At 44.1% G+C, this 20,882-nt stretch overlaps 1 pseudogene; it reads right to left on the bottom strand.

The window, feature by feature from the left end:
• Window positions 1-18,069: 18,069 nt before the first annotated feature.
• LOC133754024 (cyclic AMP-dependent transcription factor ATF-1-like) lies at window positions 18,070-19,167 on the bottom strand (annotated as a pseudogene).
• Window positions 19,168-20,882: the final 1,715 nt, after the last annotated feature.

Here is a 20,882-nt window from a genome sequence, read left to right as displayed (position 1 = left end):
CTCACCGGACTCCCGGGGTCTGTGTGTTGACTCCGCGCCTCTTGCCCCCACCACGCTGCTCTTCTCAGAAACGAACCCACTGCTACCTCCCAGTGATCCTTGTGGCATTGCATGACAGAAGACTTTGTCTCCCAGAATGCCCCCTGGGCATCCTGCCTCAGACTCCATCTCCCAGAGCACTGAAGTATGCAGCCTCCAAGGGTTCTGTCTCATTGAGGATCCCACAGGAGGTCCCCTCACAGAAAACCCCATCTCCCAGAGCCCCGTGGGCATCCCCCCTCAGACCCCATCTCCCTGAGCCCCACTGGTGCCCACCTGACTCCAACACCCAGAGCCAAGCAAGCGACAAGCATCAACGGACCCTACAGGCTCTGAAGGTGTCGCACGTCAGGGTGACTCCATCTCCCAGAGCCCCATGGGCACCTGCATCTGACTCCATCTGCCAGTAGTCCTGTGGGAGTCCAGCCTCAGACTCCATCTCCAAGTGCCCTGACCATGTCTGGCTTCCAACGACCCTGTCTCACCAAGGACCCTGTCTTCCAGAGCCTTCCATAGGCTGAAGTTTCCAATGCAAAGTATAAAAATCATAAGACAAAAAAGAAATGAAGAAAATCTACATGGTCTTGGAAGACCCATGGTCTTGGAGCCCCATGGGCACCTGCATCTGACTCCATCTGCCAGTAGTCCTGTGGGAGTCCAGCCTCAGACTCCATCCCCAAGTGCCCTGACCATGTCTGGCTTCCAACGACCCTGTCTCACCAAGGACCCTGTCTTCCAGAGCCTTCCATAGGCTGAATTTTCCAATGCAAAGTATAAAAATCATAAGACAAAAAAGAAATGAAGAAAATCTACATGGTCTTGGAAGACTTTTAAAATTTATTTATTTATTTATTAAGGCAAAGTTAGAGAAAGAGATCTGCCATCTGCTGATTCGCTCCCCAAATGGCTGCAACAGACCAAGATAGACCAGGCCAAAGCCAGGAGTCTCCAACTCCATCCAGGTCTCCCATATGGGTTACAGGAGTCCAAGCACTTGGGGCACCTTCAGCTGCTTTCCCTAGAATGTCTCTTTTCTGAAGTGCTTTGAAAACATTTTAACTCCACTTTTTTATGAACATTTATAAAGCTAAGTGTTTTCTTGAATTTGAAAGAATGTTGTACAGAAATCTGCATTCAGCTGCTTCATCTTTACTTGCTACTCTTCTAAGAAATTTCATTTCATTTGTGTTTATTCTCAACCTGCTTGCTGTTTTCTTCTTGGTGACAACTACAATTGCCACCTTTTAAGCCTTCAATATTTTTTTAAAACATTTATTTAAATGAAAGAGTTATACACAGAGAGAAGGAAAAGCAGAGAGAGAGGTCTTCCATCCACTGGTTAATTCCCCAGTTGGATGCAATGGCTGGAGCTGTGTGGATCCAAAGCCAGGAGCCTGTAACTTCCTCTGGGTCTTTCCATGTGGGCTCCATTTCAAGTCCCAGCTGCTTCACTTCTGATCCAGGTTCCTGATATTGTACCTGAGAAAGCAACAGAGGACGTCCCATGACCTTGGGCTACTGAACCCATATGGGAGAACAAGAAGAAGCTCCTGGCTCCTGCTTTTGGATAGGTGCTCGGCGCCGCTCTCGTCCAGCAAGAAACCGACACCGGGCGTCTCGTAGAAGAGCTCTTTATTACTCAGGGCGCGGGAGATCAGACCTCGATCTCTGGCGGGCAGGAACTACTCGCACATCCGGTGGTCGGGGCATATATACGCAGTACACGTCACGAATCATATGATTACAAGGCTGTGTCAGGATAGGACAGCTCAGGGGTAGCGCGGGAAACTTTGCCGGGGAAGAAGAACCCGGAAGCAGGAAATCAGCGCCATCTTAGCGCTGCGGTTCCTCGGGTTTGGTCCCCTACATCTCCCTCCTTTTTATTTTCCGCAAATCAGCCTCCGACGGCCGTGGCGGCCGGGATATCAGCGACCGGACAGAGAGCAGAGGTGCATGCCCAGTGTGCCGGTGGGCATATTGTGATACACCAAAGGTTCGGCCGCAACCCTTGGCCTCACTTTTGCCCTTAGTTTCCCTTTTTCTGGGACGGGTTGGGACCACCCCCGTATGCACATGCATATACTCTCCCGAGGCCCCCGGAACCTCCGGGTGAACGCTCGCTGCGGTATCCTTGATCTCGCATGCCTCGGTCTTTTACTCCCGGTCGGAGGACGGGGTTATGCCCAATTGGGGAGAAGACTAGGGACCAAACAATACGAGGAATGCGGGAGTACAATGCGTCAGGAGGGGCGGGCTAGTCTTCGGTGGGGGCACGGTCATAGGTCATTCTGGCGAGCTTGGTCCTGAGGACCTCCACCATCAGAGACATATATGGGTGCCCCCACTCCCCAACAGACGACAGAAGGGCTGGAGTGGGCGGGGCAAGGGGCCTGAACAAAAGGTCCCGAATCGAGAAAGACAGGCCGCAATGCCGGTGAAGGCAACAGCGACGCAGTAAAATAAGTGCGGTTTTGATAGGTGCATGTAGAGAATGACTTGTAACAAGAACTACGTACGGACGCGAGAAAGGAGGAGGAGCATGGGCATGGCGGTGGGGGACCACTCGAGGGATGGGGGCGAGGCTTGGGAATGGCCACGCAACCCCAGGATACCTTATAAACGGTTTTGTCCCCACAGTCAGTCGAGCTCAAGGGGTGTATGCCTCGTAGGCTGTCTGCAGAGACTGGGCAGCTACAGGGATTATTGCGGTACTGCAAGTAGGCCTGTTGTCGGTGGGCAGGGGCATCTAAGCCTGCATGAGAGCTAGGGAGGAGGATAAGACCCAGAAAGAGAAGGGCGACGGCCGGTTTACGGCCCAACATCCTCAGGAGGTGGGTTGAGGTTTATTAGCCTCGGGGGAGGTATCACCCGTTGATGACGAGGGTGGCTCCTCCGGCGGTCGGTCTTGTGGCGAGGGTGTTGGTTCTTCTGTCGGTGGATCCGCTTTCCTCACCAATCGCTCCGGGACCCAAAGGGGTTCTCTTCCCGTCTCCTGTGGGAAAACACAAACTGCGCCTCGGTTCCAGCATAGTACTGGGTCCGGGCCGTGCCATAATCCCGTAAGGATATCTTTCCAGCGGACAAATCCTCGTGCAGGGGGTTCCTTTATCATGTGTCTTTCAGCGGGGGGCATAGACTGATCCGTCAAATTTAAAAAATTTAAGGTAAATAATGCGAGGGAGAGGCGCATGCGGGGTGTCTTGCCCGCTGCAATTCCCTCCTTCTGCTTAGAAAGGAAAGCCTTGAGCGTTCTGTGCGCTCTTTCGATAATACCCTGACCTTGGGGGTTGTAGGGGATTCCGGTCTTATGTTGGACTTGCATGCGTGAGCAAAATTGTTGGAATGAAGTGGAAGTATAGGCAGGTCCGTTGTCGGTCTTTATAATTTTGGGTTTGCCCCATGCCGCCCAAGCCGCAAGACAATGGCCGATGACATGGGAGACACGCTCGCCGGTCTCCAGAGAGGCATAAATAATTTGGGAGCACGTGTCGACAGACACGTGGACATATTTTATCTTTCCAAACTCTGGAATATGAGTGACGTCCATTTGCCACACATGTCCTGGCAGGAGTCCTCGGGGGTTAACTCCTAAAGATGGGACAGCGGTTAAGGTAGGACAAGCTGCGCAACGACGAACAATATCACGAGCGATTGCACGGGGGAGGTTAAATTTGGCGGCAAGTGTTTTGGCATTGACATGAAATTCCGAATGAAAGTAGGTGGCTTGTTGTTCAGGGGAGGCTAAGTGGAATATCCACACCGGGCGTGTGGCCAGATCTGCCATGGAATTGCCCAATGCCATAGGCCCCGGCAGGGAAGAATGGGCCCTTATGTGGGTAATGTGAAAGGCAGCGGGCCGATTCCAAATGGCTTGCTGGAGGGTGAGGAAAACATTACTCACAGGGGATGATGTACTAACACTGCCCACGGTTTCTAATATGGAAACCGCATTCACCACATAGTGGGAATCGGAAACAATGTTTACAGGCTCCGGGAAATCTAAAAGTACCTGATTAACTATGAGGAGCTCAGTTATTTGGGGAGAGTCAGTCGCAAACTGAAAGGCTTTCGGCTTGCTTCCGGTAGCAACATAAGCACCGACTCCGGTATTGGAACCGTCGGTGTACACCACTACGGCTTCGGGGAGCGGTTTGGAGGATGTAATTTTGGGGAAAATTACGGGGTGAGACTGTATGAAGGTTAACAGAGGGTCGCGAGGGGTTCTGTTGGTAATTGTAGCGGAAACTGAGCAGGCCAGGATTGACCAAGAATCAGTGCAAGCAGTGAGAACACGCACCTGCTCTGCAGAATATGGCACAACAATAGTAGATGGCTCGCGACCAAAATGCTGGATAGCCTTCTGGTTTGCCATAAGCGCAACGTCCGCCACCATGGAGGGATAATGGGCGAGGGATCTAGTGGGTGACACCGAGGGGTGGATCCAAAGAAGGGGGCCGTCTTGCCAGAGAACGCCCGTGGGCTGTTTGGGCGTGGAGAGGACCCACAGGGTGAGGTCTCCAGACGGGTCCCACCGCTTAAGTGCGGCCTCGCTGAGCGCTTCGTTAACGGCCAGCAATGCTTGTTTTGCTTCAGAAGTAAGTTCTCGTGGAGAAGTGAGACTAGGATCCCCCTTTAGGACGTCAAAAAGAGGCTGCAGGGTGGCGTTGGGGATGCGAAGGAAAGGCCTAATCCAATTGATATCCCCCAGAAGTTTTTGTAAATCGTTGAGCGTGGAAACATTCGGATATTTAATATGCAACTTTACAGGTTTGGTGTGGGTGGGTGTGACCGTGGTTCCAAGGTATGTGACCACGGAGGACACCTGCACCTTTTCAGGGGAGATAGACAATCCTGAGTCTTGCAGCGCTCGTTGCAACCCGCCGTACAGGGCCCGAAGCCTGTCCTTTGTAGGAGCAGCGCATAACAGGTCGTCCATGTAATGGAGACACTTGCAGTCAGGAAACAGGTCTCTAATTGGGTCAAGCACACGAGCAACATAGATTTGGCACATGGTAGGACTGTTTGTCATTCCTTGAGGTAGGACCACCCATTCCCAGCGTTTATCTGGTTCCTGTTGGTTAGTAGTAGGGACAGTAAAGGCAAAACGGGGAGTGTCCTCTTTACATAAAGGAATGGAAAAAAAGCAGTCCTTGAGGTCGATGACAATCACGGGCCAATTTTTTGGGAGTGCAGAAAGTAGCGGAAGGCCTCTCTGCACCGGGCCCATGGGCTGCATTTGCGCATTGACTGCTCTAAGATCGTGTAAAAGTCTCCATTTTCCTGTTCTTTTTCGAATTGCGAAAATAGGCGTGTTCCATGGGGAGGTAGATGGGATCAGATGTCCCGCCTGAGCCTGCTCGTGAACGAGCTTTTTGACTGCCTCCAATTTTTCCTGTGACAGGGGCCACTGCGGAATCCAAACTGGTGTGTCTACCAACCAGGATATTGATAGGGGCTTTATAGATGCAGGAGGCAGCGCAGTGGCCCCTAAGAAAAACCCAAACCATTTCTATTGTGTTTATGTTCGGGCTGGACAGGAGAGGGCGTGCCCTGTAACTGAATGCCGAGGCCTCTTCCCGGGACATACCCCATCTTTTGAAGCATGGAACGCACCGCGGGGGAAGTGGTGGTTAGGGCAACGTCCATTTCCGTTAACACGTCCCGTCCCCAAAGTGAAACCGGAAGGGGCAAAACGAAAGGGGCAAAATGTCCTGAGTGACCCTCGTCGTCCTGCCAGGGTAGAAGGGCCGCGCTTTTCTTTGGAAAGCTGGCGAAGCCAAGCCCCTGTAGGGTCTGTTCAGCGACGTCAGTGGGCCATGTTTTGGGCCAGTCCTTTTCAGCTATAATTGACTTATCGGCCCCCGTATCTAAGAGACCTTTAACACTTTTACCATTAATCCACAGGGTAAGCATGGGGCGTTCGTTCAAAAGCATGTGCAGGCCAGTGAAATTGGTTCCGGAGAACCCGAAACCACTCGTGCCGCGGGCGGGGCCTCTTGCAGGGAATAGGGAGTGAAGACTGGGTAACAACAAAAGTTGAGCTATGCAATCTCCAGTATTAATTAAAACGGTTCCTTGAAATGTTTGTACCATGATTTTTATCTTACCGGTAAAATCAGAGTCTATCACACCGGGAATTACCGTCAGGCCCCGAAGGGCAACAGAAGATCGGCCTAGCAAAAGCCCAACCGAATTCGGTGGCAAGGGGCCTGAGTAATCACTTTCTACCAGCTGAACTCCCATCTCCGGTGTTAGGAGGAGTGGGGAGGCGGCACAGAGGTCCAGGCCTGCGGAGCCACTGGTGGCGCGGCCTGAGGGGGTTGAGGGTATGGCAACAGCGGAGGGGGGGGCACTGAGGTGTAGGCGTTCACCTGGGGGCCCCTCGCCGGAGCGGGGAGCCCCCTCTGGCCGTTTTTTGTCCCCTGTCTGTTACCGGTGAGGGGATTGCCATCGGCATCAAAGGCGGAACGGCAGTCTTCCGCTTTGTGAGGGCCCTTGCGGCACCTGCGGCAGAGCTCTGCACTTGTGGAGTGCGCTGGGGAATGCCCAGATGCAAACGCAGGGCAGTCACGCTTTCTGTGACCAGGTTGGTGGCACTGGAAGCAAAGGCCAGAAGAGATCGTGGGCCGCGGGCGCCCCTGGCTCTGACCTCCTCCCTGTTTTTGTGTGGAGTTATAGGTGGCCAACATGGCGGCAAGGCCTGCGTTAGTAAGCGGGCCGCCGGCGTCCCTACAATACTTCAGCCAAGAATCCACAGATTTGTTTCTATGTTGCCGGAGGATGCCTTTACACTCACTATTAGCCTGCTCATATATGATTTGTTTGATCAATGGTTTTACGTCTGCGTCCGACGGAAATATCCGTGACGCGGCCTCGAGTATCCGAGCTACAAAGTCAGCAAACGGTTCGGTCAGGCCTTGGACAATCTTGGTAAGGTGGCTAGAGGATCCACCCGAAGTGGCCGCCTGTCTCCACGCCCGTCGGGCGCACTCGGAGATTTGTCTGTACACTTGTCTTGGGTATTGTGTTTGATCGGCCTGATGGGGTCCTCGCCCTAATAGCATGTCGGCGTTCCACGCGGGGTTGCCGTCCTCAGCGTTTTCGTCCGCCTGATCGTGGCAACACTCGGCATTCATAGACTGCCATAGAAGAAATGTGCCGGGACTTAAGCAGGCGCGAGCCAACTGAGTCCAGTCACTGGGTGTTAAGACCTCTTGACCGACTGACTCAAGCAGGGAGATAGTAAATGGGGCGGTGGCACCGTAGTCAGAAACTGCCTGCTTGAGGCTTTTTAGGACCGCCATGTCCAACGGTGCGTATCTGACCTCTCGGGTGCCCAGGCCCAAGACCGGGTAAGCATGGGCTGAGCCGGGGGCGTCAGCTTTTAGTTGTTTCCAGGCTTGCCGATGAAATTGCCTCCCTGTTACGGGTGGGGCAGTAGCGACAAGCGGGGCGGCAGGCGGCCACGGCGGTGCGGGTGGAGCTTGGGTTGGCTGCCTAACATCAAAAGTGCTGCCGCCTGGGGGCGCTATGATTTCAGACTGATAATCAAGTGGGTAGCCACCAGGGGGAGCCGCGGGGGCGGCATCAGCGGCTCTCAACCTTCGACGCAACCGCGAATATAAAGGGGGGGGTGATTTATGCGGGCTGTCGCCCTCCCCCTCCGCGTCAGAGGAGGAGGCGCCGGACTCAGAGTCCGGGGCCGCCAGGGAAGTCTGACACCCAATTTCCTTAAACTCTATCAGGTCCTGAGCGCTCTCGGACTTCTGAGAACGGACTTCCTCAAAGGTATCACGAGCGGCTGCGAGCGCCGGGTCGCTCGTCCGAGTCGACCCCTCCTCCCGAAGGCATGCTCGAACCAAGTCCCACAGGGGAATTACCATGGGATTGAGATCAGGTTCTTTAGGGTCCTCGGCCGTGCGCCGGAGGTCCTGTCCAAGTTTCTCCCAACAGCTAAGAGTGATCTGGCCTGTATGAGCGAACCATGGAGCAAAGAAGTCAATGCTCCCGAGGAATTCAGCAATCGTGGATCGAGAGACTTTAATTCCCTTGTTGCGCAGTAGCGCCTTTAACGGGGCAATCAAATTTGACTGGCTCGGGGCATTGCCCATCATGAATAAAAGAGGGAAAACACTTCCTCAACAAAGAGGGAAAACACTTCCTCGAAAATAGGGTGCGTCCACCCCTTACCCGTGAGACCTACCTCGCTCACGGGGCCACGCCGGTAAGACTTACCTCGCTTACCTTCCACGCCGAGAGTCAAGCTCTTTCGTTTCCCCGTACGGGCCACCAGCTGCTCGGCGCCGCTCTCGTCCAGCAAGAAACCGACACCGGGCGTCTCGTAGAAGAGCTCTTTATTACTCAGGGCGCGGGAGATCAGACCTCGATCTCTGGCGGGCAGGAACTACTCGCACATCCGGTGGTCGGGGCATATATACGCAGTACACGTCACGAATCATATGATTACAAGGCTGTGTCAGGATAGGACAGCTCAGGGGTAGCGCGGGAAACTTTGCCGGGGAAGAAGAACCCGGAAGCAGGAAATCAGCGCCATCTTAGCGCTGCGGTTCCTCGGGTTTGGTCCCCTACAGATAGGCTCAAACACTGTCTTTCAAATAAATAAAATAAATCTTTAAAAGAATTTCAAAAAGGCAATTTTGGTAGGTTACAAAGCAATTTCTCACCAGAAGTTTCTCTAGACTTTAATTGAAGCCCAGTGTTTTATCCATCAAGTTTCCTAGGCCAACAATCCTACTCAATGTCAGCCACTTTGGGTTGGCTATGAGACAAGTAAGTTTTCAGGCAGTTTGCAGACAGTTCCCAAGAGTAACTGTGTACTAGGAATGTAATCTGGTAGTATAATAGTGATGGAGGAACCTTAGCCCCAGCTTCCACCAGGGAGACAGTTAGCTGAGGTGGTCTCCTATTGAGTAAAGACAGTATCATTGTTTTTAGCTACTTCCCAAAAGGGAGGCAGAAGAGATCAAAATGTTGTTGCTCATTTGGAAAGCCCATAATGAGAGAAAAAAGAAAACGCAGTACAAATTCTTCTCTGAATATCTTCAGATGAATGAAGCTGACTCAGGTTGGCTGAGGAACATCCATTTGTGGTCTACATTATTATCCTGGTCAGACATCTCTGATCAACAGTAACCCTTGGCTGTTAGCATTTCTTTAGACCTCATTTTTTCCCTAGGCTGTGCCTTTTTACTGTGTACCTTAGGGTTCACTCCTGTAGAAGTTTTAAATGACCCTTGTAAATGATACATGAACTATTTTATCAATGTGCAGAGCAAAGCATTTGCACTTTAACTTCAGTCAGGGATACTTTTTGAATAGCCATGGTTGTTTTGAACATGATTGTTAACTGGAAGCAGAGGGACACTCTCAACTGTTGTATGAAATATAGTGGTACCCAGGATCAAAGGAGAGAGACAGCCAAAGTGTTTGGGTCCTGCACCCCATGGGAGACCAGGATAAGCACCTGGCTCCTGCCATCGGAACAGCGCAGTGCGCCGGTCGCAGCGCACTAGCCGCGGTGGCCATTGGAGGGTGAACCAACGGCAAAAGGAAGACCTTTCTCTCTGTCTCTCTCTCACTGTCCACTCTGCCTGTCAAAAATAAAAAAAAAAATTAAAAAAAAAGAAAGAGTGAAGAGACCAAAGGAAAAGAGATGACATTATCATTTTTCATTAAGTAAGACTCTGCCATTAATATGCAAACTTGAAATTGCAAATGATAAAATATCAGCAGTCAATCCAAATTTAGATAGGTTTATCACAATTTAAATGAGATCAGGGAGAATTTACTCCATGATAAATGTTATAACAAAAAGGAGACAATGCCTACCAATCATCATCATTGTTCTTCACTACTAGAAAGCATCCACTAATTGCAGTAACATGATATAGAGACATGGGCTCAACTGGGTAAGTTTGACTTCCTGGAAATTTGTGAATTATCTGGAGACATTTCAAGGTGTCACATAAGGGACTGCACTGTCTTTTAATTGGTAGATGTCATCCTTCATAATACAGTACTTCCCTGTGCTTCAACTAAGTTTATCCTGCTAAAGATGTGCAGGGTGTTCAGGTGAGAATTTAGACATAGGACAAAATATATATTTGCCCCAATTTAGAGTCTTCACCTCTTAAAACACTTCTGCAATAGTACAAGATGTTTTTGCATCATGAACAAAGTTTTCAGAGAGGAGTGGGCTTGGAAAGCAGAATTTTAAGAAAGCACCTGATATCTTTACCTTGTGTTATGGCCTGTGTTTCCCACGAGCATGTGTTTTGTCTTGTGAGCAGTGAACTCTCAAAACAATGTGACAACAAGCCATATTTCTGCTTTTCATACAATTTGTGTTTTGCCTGGAGTTAATAATTATGTTAGCATAATTTTCTGTGTACTTATTAGGTAACTGTGCACATACCACAGCTACTATGCTGTATGATACATTCAGTTTATGAGGTGTCTGTAAGTATTGCTAAAATTTTCTCAATCTAGGTACTCACATGTTGAATAAAATATTAGCACACTAGGCAGCATAAAATTTTTATTTATTTATTTATTTATTTATTTATTTATTTATTTATTTATTTTTATTTTTTGACAGGCAGAGTGGACAGTGAGAGAGAGAGACAGAGAGAAAGGTCTTCCTTTGCCATTAGTTCACCCTTGAATGGCCGCTGTGGCCAGCGTGCTGTGGCCAGCACACCGCGCTGATCTGATGGCAGGAGCCAGGTGCTTCTCCTGGTCTCCCATGGGGTGCAGGGCCCAAGCACTTTGGCCATCCTCCACTGCACTCCCTGGCCACAGCAGAGAGCTGGCCTGGAAGAGGGGCAAATGGGACAGAATCCGGCACCCTGCCTGGAACTAGAACCCAGTGTGCTGGCGCTGCAAGGCAGAGGAGTAGCCTGTTGAGCCATGGCACCGGCCCTCAAAATTTTTATTATCAATTCGAATGCAACTTTAAGAATTTTATGTCTATATCCTTTATATAGAATTGTTACTCCATTACTGATTTTATCAATTTAGTTACTACATCCTGTAATCAAAATCAAACATCTTCTATAAATGAGACATTTTCTCAGTTTTATCTTAGAATTTATTATTCCTACGTGAATAGATAGCTAAAAAAAACTCTACTTTATGACCATCCTAACAGAGATACCATGAGTTGCTTTATCATTATATGATCTTGCTCTAACTGCTGCAATTTGTCCTAACTCAGGTTAACAGGAGTTAAGCATTCAAAGGCCAGCAGAATCATTATCAGTAGTGGATATATGTTTCAGTTTTTTTTTTTAATATTCTTGGATCTGTTAACTAACTTCCGTTTTTTTTTAAATTTTCCAAAATGCGTCATACCAAATTTTTGCATTTCAGCAAATATGCATGCGTATATTTGTCTTTTAATTATGGTTCACCATAAAATATTCATTATTGGTAAGGGGAATCAAAGCAGAATATTACTTTGTCATGTCCATCAGATTTCTTTTTTTTAATTTTTTCTTTTGTTTTGTTATTTTTATCACATATTATCAATATTAATAAGCACACCAATCTTTTCACTACAAATATATGATTGTTCTTTTGGGCATTTACATTTTACTGTGATAAATTTACCGAAAATTATTCAAGTTGTCCTAGCAACTTCCATCTTCATGGTCTATCAAATCATTTTAGAATGATATACTTTTATACATTTGATGAAATACCTTTTTCACATGTTTATTTTTTAGTCTCACCATTTGCCATTCACTTTAAAATGCCCATGCATTAGATTGAGACACTATTTCCACAGTTTCAAGATTATATGTGGGAATATGAGAGGAAGGTAGAAGAAGAGATGGAGGGTCGGAGGGAGGAGAGGGTCACATCGCCATGTTCCTAAATCAGTATGTATGAAACATAGGAAACCTGTATACCTTAAATAAAATTTCAAAAAGAAAAAAAATATTGAAATAAACTGGGACTGGAAATGTTGTATAACAGGTAAAGCTGCCACCTGCAGGGCTAACATCCCATATGGGTGCCAGCTCATGTACTGGTTGCTACACTTATGATCCAGCTCTTTGCTATTACCTGAGAAAGCAGTAGACATTGGCCCAAGTCCTTGATCCCCTGCACCTGTGTGGGAGACCTAGAAAAAACTGTGGCTCCTGGCTTCAGATAGGTGCAGCTCCGGCCATTGTGGCCAACTGGGGAGTGAACTAGCAGATGGAAGACCTCTCTCTTTATCACCTTCTTCCTCTGTGTAACTCAAATATATAAATCTTTAAACAAACAAAAAGAAATAAACTACTTATGATTACTCTGATTTAAATGCCTGCAACATTTCTGTATTTTAAAGTAATTTTGACTATTTTACTTATATCCATTGTATCTCCTGTGAGCCCATTCTGCTCCTACAAAATTCCCCACTGCTATACCCAGTAGGCAAAGTATAATATACATAGAAATATGCACATTTATCTGTTATATTTGAATTTATATCTACCACCTGACTAAATACTCAACCTAATTTATGTCAAATCTAGCACAAGGAATTTCAGGGTACATTATTTTGCTTTGTCTCTGGTAAGGCATCATCTGTCTAAATTCTAGAAGTTGCCTGAGCAAATTTCATGTTCATACTATCTGAGAACCATCTAGTGCCAGTTCCATCACTTTTATTAGCAGTCTTTTTTAGTCTTTACATATAATCATGAAACTTTAACATTTAATGAAGGGCATTTAGGCTATTTACTTGTTAGGTCTTCAAATTCATGGAGCTCACTTTTTTTGGAATGTTGAAGCAACCCAGCATAACAAGGATAAATCTCATTTGGTCCAGATGGATGATCTTTCTGATACATTTTGGAGTTGATTAACTAGTATGTTGTTGAAAGGTTTTGAATCTATGTTCAGTGTTGTTTTATTTTTTTCAAGGTTAATTATTTCTTTCATCCTACTAATTTAGGGTTTGGTTTTTTTCTTTTTTTCTAGTTCCTTGTGATGTATTATTAGACCATTTATTTGATGCCTTTCTAACTTCTTGATGTAGATGCTAATTGCTGTAACATTTCCTTTTAACATTACTTTTGCTGCATCCCATAAATTTGGATATATTGTGCTGTTATCTTAATTTATTCCTCAGATATTATTATTTCCATTTTTTATCCAGTGTTCAAAAGGGACATGTTCAATCTCCTTGTGTTTGTAAACTCCACAGCTGTCGGGGAACTGTACTAAAGGTGTCAGGTAGGTTCCTTTGGTCTGTTAGGAGATTAGTCATATTTCTTCATTTAATTTTGAATAGTTCATATGTACATTGATGAAAGGTAGGTGTTAAAATCCCCCATTATTATTTTTAAGACTTATTGATTTGAAAGGCAGCATTACAGAAAGGCAGAGTTAGAGAGAGAGAGAGAGAGAGACATCATCTATCCCATGGTTCACTCCCCAGATGGCTGCAACAGCAGGAGCTATACTGATCCAAAGTCAGGAACCAGGAGTCTCTTCCAGGTCATATATATATATATATATATATATATATATATATATATATATATATATATATATATATGGCAGTGGCCAAAACTTATAGAGTCAAATCACTTCTCAGTAATTAACCAGATAACCAAGCCATCAAAGTAACTGGAGACCTTTGAAGGAGAACAGATCAACACATATGAGATGTTTAGAATGTAGTCATTGGGCATACAGACATAGGAGAAAACCCTGGGATGTGGTAATATTGGTTCCAGAAATATAAGGAGGACGATGGCTATAGGTAAATGGCATTGATACATCTGATAAAGACAATTGCTTCAAGCACTGGCATAGAGGTATCTAAAGTCTTGCATGATATGGAAGCTCAGGAAATAAAGTCACTCCATGGTAGGCTCAAAACCATTCTGAACAAGGGATGTGGATAACTGAGAGAAGATCAAGGCTACAGGCAGAGGGGCTGGAGGACATGAAGATCATCATTGAATGCAGAGTGGAGACAAGCAAAGAGACATTGTCCACCACAAGATGACGAGAGCACCACACATGACATTTCTTAAGCTAACATACAGGGGTAGAAACTCATATGACTGGCACATGGTGTAGACACAAGCAATGGTAGGAACTTTTGAGAGCTGATATAGATGATAGATTTTAAAAACAACACAATAGCAGCTCTTTCTTCTGAGCATACCTGTGTTGCTTGTCAGTGTGCTTTATGCTTTAAATAAGTCTTGCCTCTATTCATTTTCCTTAAATCTCTTTCTTGAGTCCTGGCTAGGTGTCAGTCCAAAATCTAAGAGACAATAGATTTAGAAATAGATGATGAACGGTGACTAATATTCTGATAAGGTAAATCCCAAGTAGGAATAAACCATGCAGTTATCTGAGAAAAGAGCCTTCCAGGAAGGAAGGAAGATCATATGCTGCTGAAAAGAAGGGGTGAAGGGTCTTGGGAGGATGGGGGAGACAGGTGGGGGTAGTGTTGAGGTCTGGGAAGGTGCCGAAGGTTGTGTAGGGCTTGTGGGCCCTAGAAATGCTTCAGATTTTTACTCCCAAGTAAAGAAGGCACTGAAGGAATTTGACCTCACTTCAATTTCACAGAAATGTCTCTGGTTGCCTGTTCTGGGGAGGTGGGAGGCAGCTATGTCCAACCATAACCTGAAGGATTAGTTCAGATGAGAGGTGCAGGGGCTTGAAAGCAATTGTGGAAAGGGAGAGGAACTCCTGCGTATCCACCATGATGCCTCCATTCCTCAGACTTCCATCAGTAGACTCAGCTCACTGCAGTATTGACGTCTCTGACATCCTCCTCCTTTCCCTTCCAAAACCTTCTTCATATATTATTTCCCATCCTCTTCATACAAGCACTTGCTGCCTAAATCCAACACTTCATCTGTGAAGCTTTCTAAGAGGCAGTCATAGCTTGTGCCTGACCCAGCTTCTTTAATTTAAAAAAAAATTTTTTTAATTTTTCTTTTTTTGGCAGGCATAGTGGACAGTGAGAGAGATTCAGAGAGAAAGGTCTTCCTTTTTGCCATTGTTTCACCCTCCAATGGCCACCGCGGTAGGCGTGCTGTGGTCTGCACACCACGCTGAACCACTGGCAGGAGCCAGGTGCTTCTCCTGGTTTCCCATGGCGTGCAGGTCCCAAGGACTTGGGCCATCCTCCACTGTACTCCCTGGCCACAGCAGAGAGCTGGCTTGGAAGAGGGGCAACTGGGACAGGATCGGTGCCCCAACCAGGACTAGAACCCGGTGTGCTGGTGCCGCAAGGCGGATGATTAGCCTAGTGAGCCGCGGCGCCGGCCGACCCAGCTTCTTTAAGGAAGCTTTTAACTTACGCTTGGGGAGAACGTACAGCCCAAATCCAGACCTTTTCAGGGCTCTAAAAATAAAAAAAATTAAAATAGGACAACAGACAACCTGAGTCACAGTTAAACAGAACTGTAGGTTTAGGAGATCAAAATTGATTAGGATGGTAACTATGATAGCACAATGGTTTCTATGTTGTCACAATTTACATTGCCATCAAAAGTGTTTTGTGACATCATGATGATATGTTTATGTTTTTGCTAATCATACATCACACTTTATGGCATATACTTGATTATGAAATCACAATGGATTTTAGGACATCACACTTATGACATAGCAATTGTTTTTCACATCCAAACAGTGGTTTATGACATCACAATTATTACAAAACAATAGCAGATTTATGACATCATGATCGTAGTTTTAAGAATAAGATATTGGTTTGTGATATCATAATCAACTTTTTTTTAGCATTTCATCTGGTAAGGACATCATAATGATGGATTTATATATCACAATAGATTTGGACATCACAATGTTTTTAGGACCTTAGAGTTGATTGCCTATCTCTTTGGTGATTTAAAACATCACAATTGCATATGAAAACACTGTTGGTTTATGATATCACCATTGATTTTGACATAAAACTTCTTTATTACAGCATGATGGCTTATAGCATCATAATTGATTATGCCATCAAAATGGCCATTTTATTATGTCACAGTGGTTTTATCTCTTCAAAATCAATTATGATTTCATACTATTGGCTTATGATGTAGCAATAGTGGTTTATCATGTCCAAATTCATTATAAATCAGAAACATTATTATGAAATTATGATTATGAAATAATAGTGATTGCTTTATTACACCACAATATTTTTATGATGTCACATTTGATTTTGACAGCCCAATCATTTTAAAATTTTTACAGTGTTAGATGTATGGTTACAAAATTGTTTAGGACAGCAGAATGTTTTTTATGACATCACAATTGAATTTTATATCCTACTGAAGTTTATAACATCACAATTGATTATGAAAAGACTGGTTGATTCACAGAACTGCCATGGTGGACTTATGGTGTAATGATATTGGTTTATGGTATCACAATTTATTTTGACATGACAATCATGACTTATGGCATTACAATTGCATTCATTACATCACAAAAATTGGAATTTAACTTCCCAATGGTAGGGTTACTGTATGACAATATTGGTTTATGACCTCACATTGATTTCCTGACATCATAACTGATTTCTCACACAATTGTTTTATGACATTAGAATTTTGGATTTGTGACTTCACAATTGTTGCTCATATATCACAATTATTTTATGGCATCAGAACAGATTATGGCACCCCAATGATTTTTTTAGAACATCATAATTGTTTATTACATAATACTGGTGGCTTATGACATCAAAAAGATGACATTGCGATGGTATTATGGCATCACACTAAATGTCAACATCATATTGTATTTATGAAATCACAATGGCAATTTTATGACTTCAAAGGTTTACTATAGTACAATGTATTTATGACATCACAGTTATGGCAGTACAGTATTAGTTTATAAAATCACCTTATATTTTGATATCATCATTGTTTATGACATGATATTGTGTTTTATGACCTTACAATTGCCTATATCACAATGGTAGTTCTTTTTTTTTTAATTTTATCAAATTCTTTTTAATTTCATGGGCAATATGATACATATTGTATAGAAGCATACAATAGTTTTGCGGTACAATTTCGAAGTGTATACAAATTGGAATACAGAGAGGTTAAACACAAGTGTATGTACTGACAGCATTTCTCTTTAGATAAACTGCATATAAACTTACAATGCAAATATTAGCCAATCTGAAAACTTTACTCTCATAATATAAAAATGTTACTTTGAGATGCAAATTTTTTTACTAAACAAACTATATAAACATTTAAAATAATCATTAAAACTCAATATTAGAATTTATAAAGATCAGCTATAAAAATATATTGGCAGTCACTTTTCTTATAAAGGTACCATTTATTGCATTACAAAATAGTCTCTAACATAAAATTATCTTAATAATCGTACTATTTTAAGATCTGATAAACTTTACACTGACTATAAAATCCTCTTGGAAAAACTTTGGTATGGATCTTCAGGTTTTTTTAAAAATAATATTTTAAGGGCCTGTAAACATTCCATTCTATTAAAGCACAACAGAATAAGTAATGGATATTCAACTGCATACAGAATATAGAATAAAAAAAATTTATTACATATTTGTAGAAAATCACCATTACCAGAGTAAGCAAGGACCAATTTAAAAATATTAAACTATTAAACAGTTTTCTTATAAAATCACCACATTCCATTCATGTACCTCAGATACCTTTAGGACAAGACCTTAAAATGGTTAACCCAGTTTCAAAAACCCTCTCAAGTCCAATAAATAAACTTAAACAAAACAAAACAAAACAACAAAAAAACCTCACTTAAAAGACCTGACAATGGAACAAGCATATATAATCATAAAACATAATATATCTTTTAGTAATGTAGTAAGGTTTTCTTTTACAATTGTAATTTAGAATTTATTGGCAAAAATAACACATACACACACACAACTGAAAAAAAGGTAAATTTCAGGAAACAGTAAGAAATGTAAACCTATAGGGTAAATTGATTTATTTTTAAAAATTCAATTTACCATATTTCATCTTTTTTGTATTTCTGGATTGACACCATTGTTATTTAGAAAATGCTCGCTTCTTGGCTTTTTGAGTTTAATTTTTACACAGCTTCCAGTTGTGCCCAGAGCTTCCTTGAGGTTGTTTTCCACTTAATCCTGTCGACACATCTCTTGCATAAGATATCTTTGTTGTAAAAGCCTAAATAAAAAGCTTCACTTTTGACCTTTTAATTTATAAAACTCCGCTAAAAAGAAATCCATCTAATTTTTAGGCAAGTCCACAAAAATATTTTCTTTCTTCCTTAAGAATCAAACACTTTTATGGGAATAAAGATCTTTTAAAGTCTTTAGCTCTTCTGTCAGAGTTTTATTCTGATTCTCCAGGACTGCGACTCGGTTCTCCAGGCATTTCACATATTCTTTCTTCTTCCTGCGACATTCTCGAGCAGCCTCTCTATTTTTCATCAGCCGTATTTCTCTCTTCAACTGAGGGTCATCTGTCTTAGTTGTGTGAGACGTCAGCGTCACAGGAGATGTCATCACCACAGCCTGTGGCAGTGAAGTCGCCCAGGGCGTGGTCTGGATCTGGTAGGTCTGCATATCTCCCGAGGCCATCTGTACAACCACCTGGTTGCTGGGCGCAAGTATTTGCTGTCCATCGGAGGTCTGCGTGTACTGCGGAATTGTACCTTGCTGAGCGCTGCCTGAATGAATCATGGGCAACGTCTACAGTCCCTGTACTCCGTCTGCGCCTGGACTGCCCAACTGTAAGGCTCCATTCGGGGCAATGGCAATGTACTGTCCGCTGCTAGTCTGATAGATAGAAGTTGGAACAGACATAGAAGTAACAGAAGAAACTCCAGGGTTTTCTCCGTCTCCTTTTCTGCCTCGTGTATCTTCAGAAGAGAGGGCTTTCAAAATTTTTCCGTAGGATGGGCGTAGTGCTAGGATCCCGGGGGCTTTCTGTGAGGAGCCTATGCTGTCAGATGAGTCCTGAGACTCCTCATTTTCTGATAAAGATGATACCTGTTGAGAAATGTGAGCTCCCTGAACTGCTGAACCAGCTTGAGGTGCTGTTTCTGAAGCGTTACTCTTGTGGGAATCTTCCATAATCAACCGTGGCTGCCCCTCCCCGCAGTCTGGGGCAGGAACTTCCACTCCCCCCCCCTCACACACACACCCCTCCCAGATGGAGCCGAGTTCACTGCCCACTTCCCCACCCCTTCCTCGCTCTCCCCCTCCTCGAGGGCCAGGCGGGGCGGGGAGACGCGGTGTCACCAAATGGCCCAGCAGTCCTAGACGACCATGTCCCAGGCACTCGGGCCACCACGGGAGGCATGATCTGGACTCCAGGCCGGGGGCGGGAGCGGGAGGAGCGCCGCGGAGGGTGGAGAATGGTAGTTCTTAAATTTGAGAACTTATTTGTGCTTATAGTATGATAAAAATGTGTTTAATATCTGTCCTCAATTTTTGGTGTGAATATATTAAGGTTTCAAACAAATTACATCTTAATACTGTGACTTTCATTTACTGAGAAGACAGAATATGCCTTTCTGTTTATGGATCAAATGGGTTTTATATTCAATTATTTATTTTTGTTGAGAAATTTGATATTGATAGTATTATTCTGTATATCTAATATTAGCTCTTGGTTTCCTCCTATAAATTTTAATTTTCATGGTTATATAATCTGAATTTTTGTCACTAGTTCTTTCGTATGGACACACAATGCCAGATGATACACAAATAGCTGTCTGAGTGTACATATTCCAAGGTCCACAGGATGACAGCTATTATGAAAAAAGCAAAAAATATTTACAGCAAATATGCTGCAAAGTTCAAATGACTGTTGTGCATCAATAAGAGGATGTTCACAATAATTTATTAATGAATTTGGGTTTATTTCACATGTAATGATTATTATTCCAAGCAATAAGATGCTTCTCTGTATTGTATGTATTGAAGAAGTTTTCTCTGCCATTGGTAATCCTAATAGTTGTTACCAGGAACTTAGCAAGAACAGAGTGGAGTTACAGATAATTTGGAATGAGCACCAGTCAGTGGTAGTAACAAGAAGGAAACAATGGGCATTTCCATAATTCTAAATGTGTCATGTTCCATTTTTGAAACTTGTTTACACAATGCCATTTTATGTTTTTTTTGAAAGATTTATTTTTTATTTTTTATTTATTTATTTTTTACTTGAGAGTCAGAGTTACACAGAGAGAGGAGAGACGGGGCGGGGAGCTTCCATCCATTGGTTCACTTCCCAATTGTCCGGAGTGAGCGGAATTGCACCGATCCAAAGCCAGGAGCCAGGAGATTCTTCTGGGTCTCCCACACAGGTACAAGGACTTGGGCCATTTCTACTGCTATCCCAGGCCATAGCAGAGAGCTGGATCAGAGGTGGAGCAGCCAGGACTAGAACCAGTGCCCATATGGGATGCCGCCGCTTCAGGCAAGGACGTTAACCCACTGTGACACAGCACTGGCCCCTTATGTTTTAATCCAAGGAAATCATGGGGAAATAGTTTATGATGCTGACAGTTTATGACATACTCATGAATCTCTTCAACAACATAAGTCTTATTTTTCTTGATGTGAAACCAGTCCTGGTCTTCATGACCTATTTTATTTTTGCCTGTGTAATTAAATAACCAAACTTGGAAAGATCTCTTGCATTGTATAGGGCACAGTTTCCTATTAGATACTCCACTTAAAATAAGGAAAACTATGTAACATATTATTAAAACCGACTTTTTAATTCAACTTTTTAATTCAAATTGAGTAAGTTGACATAATGCAAGTCAACAAAAAAGATGAGATATTATAAAAA

Source organism: Lepus europaeus, chromosome Y, assembly GCF_033115175.1.
Source record: "Lepus europaeus isolate LE1 chromosome Y, mLepTim1.pri, whole genome shotgun sequence".
In the NCBI taxonomy this organism is placed as follows: domain Eukaryota; kingdom Metazoa; phylum Chordata; class Mammalia; order Lagomorpha; family Leporidae; genus Lepus; species Lepus europaeus.
Note: the sequence above shows the minus strand (reverse complement) of the source record. Positions and strands in the feature narration are given on the sequence as shown.